Below are 1,528 nucleotides of genomic sequence, written 5' to 3' on the forward strand. Positions count from 1 at the left end.
TCCTGATGTTCAAGCTGGTTTTAGAAAAGGCAGAGGAACCAGAGATCAAATTGCCAACATCCACTGGATCATCGAAAAAGCAAGAGTTCTGGAAAAACATCTATTTTTGCTTTACTGACTATGCCAAAGCCTTTGACTGTGTGGATCACAATAAACTGTGGGAAATTCTAAAAGAGTTGGGAATACCAGACCACCTGACCTGCCTCTTGAGAAATCTGTATGCAGGTCAGGAAGCAACAGTTAGAACTGGACATGGAACAACAGACTGGTTCCAAATAGGAAAAGGAGTACATCCACGTCAAGGCTGTATATTGTCACCCTGTTTATTTAACTTATATGCAGAATACATCATGAGAAACGCTGGGCTGGAGGAAGCACAAGCTGGAATCAAGATTGCCGGGAGAAATGTCAATCACCTCAGATGTGCAGATGACACCACCCTTATGGCAGAAAGTGAAGAAGAACTAAAGAACCTCTTGATGAAAGTGAAAGAGGAGAGTGAAAAAGTTGGCTTAAAGCTCAACATTCAGAAAACTAAGATCATGGCATCTGGTCCCATCACTTCATGGCAAATAGATGGGGAAACAGTGGAAACAGTGGCTGACTTTATTTTTCTGGGCTCCAAAATCACTGCAGATGGTGATTGCAACCATGAAATTAAAAGACGCTTACTCCTTGGAAGGAAAGTTATGACCAACCTAGATTGCTATTCAAAAGCAGAGACATTATTTTGTCAACAAAGGTCTGTCTAGTCAAGGCTATGATTTTTCCAGTGGTCATGTATGGGTGGGAGAGACTGTAAAGAAAGCTGAGCACAGAAGAATTGATGCTTTTGAACTGTGGTGTTGGAGAAGACTCTTGAGAGTCCCTTGGACTGCAAGAAGATCCAACCAGTCCATCCTAAAGGAGATCAGTCCTGGGTGTTCATTGGAAGGACTGATGTTGAAGCTGAAACTCCAATACTTTGGCCACATGATGCAAAGAGCTGACTCATTTGAAAAGACCCTGATGCTGGGAAGGATTGAGGGCAGAAGGAGAAGGGAATGAGAGAGGATGAGATTGGGTGAGGTTGGATGGCATCACAGACTCGATGGACATGGGTTTGGGTGGACTCCGGGAGTTGGTGATGGACAGGGAGGCCTGGCTTGCTGCGATTCATGGGATCGCAAAGAATCGGACACGACTGAGCAACTGAACTGAACTGAACTAATGTTAAGAAGGTAATTAATCATCAAGTGTACCAGTTAGAAGAAGCCTTTTCCCAACTTTCCCAGCCATAATTTATTGCTTCTTCCATTCTACTCCCATAGTGTCTTGGACATGACATAATTGTAGCACACACTGCTTTGTGTTATAATAATTTCACATTCTGATTTGTCCATTGGACCATGAGTTCCTTTGGGGGCACTAACTGTGTTTTATTTGTAACAATGCCTTAACTATTGTAGGCGATTTAGGTTTTTTTTAGTTTAAGTGTAGACTTGTTCCTGACTGTAGACTTTATCACATTTTTTTTAGTATAATTTCA

The sequence above is a fragment of the Bubalus kerabau genome, chromosome 11 (genome assembly GCF_029407905.1).
Source record: "Bubalus kerabau isolate K-KA32 ecotype Philippines breed swamp buffalo chromosome 11, PCC_UOA_SB_1v2, whole genome shotgun sequence".
Classification (NCBI taxonomy): domain Eukaryota; kingdom Metazoa; phylum Chordata; class Mammalia; order Artiodactyla; family Bovidae; genus Bubalus; species Bubalus kerabau.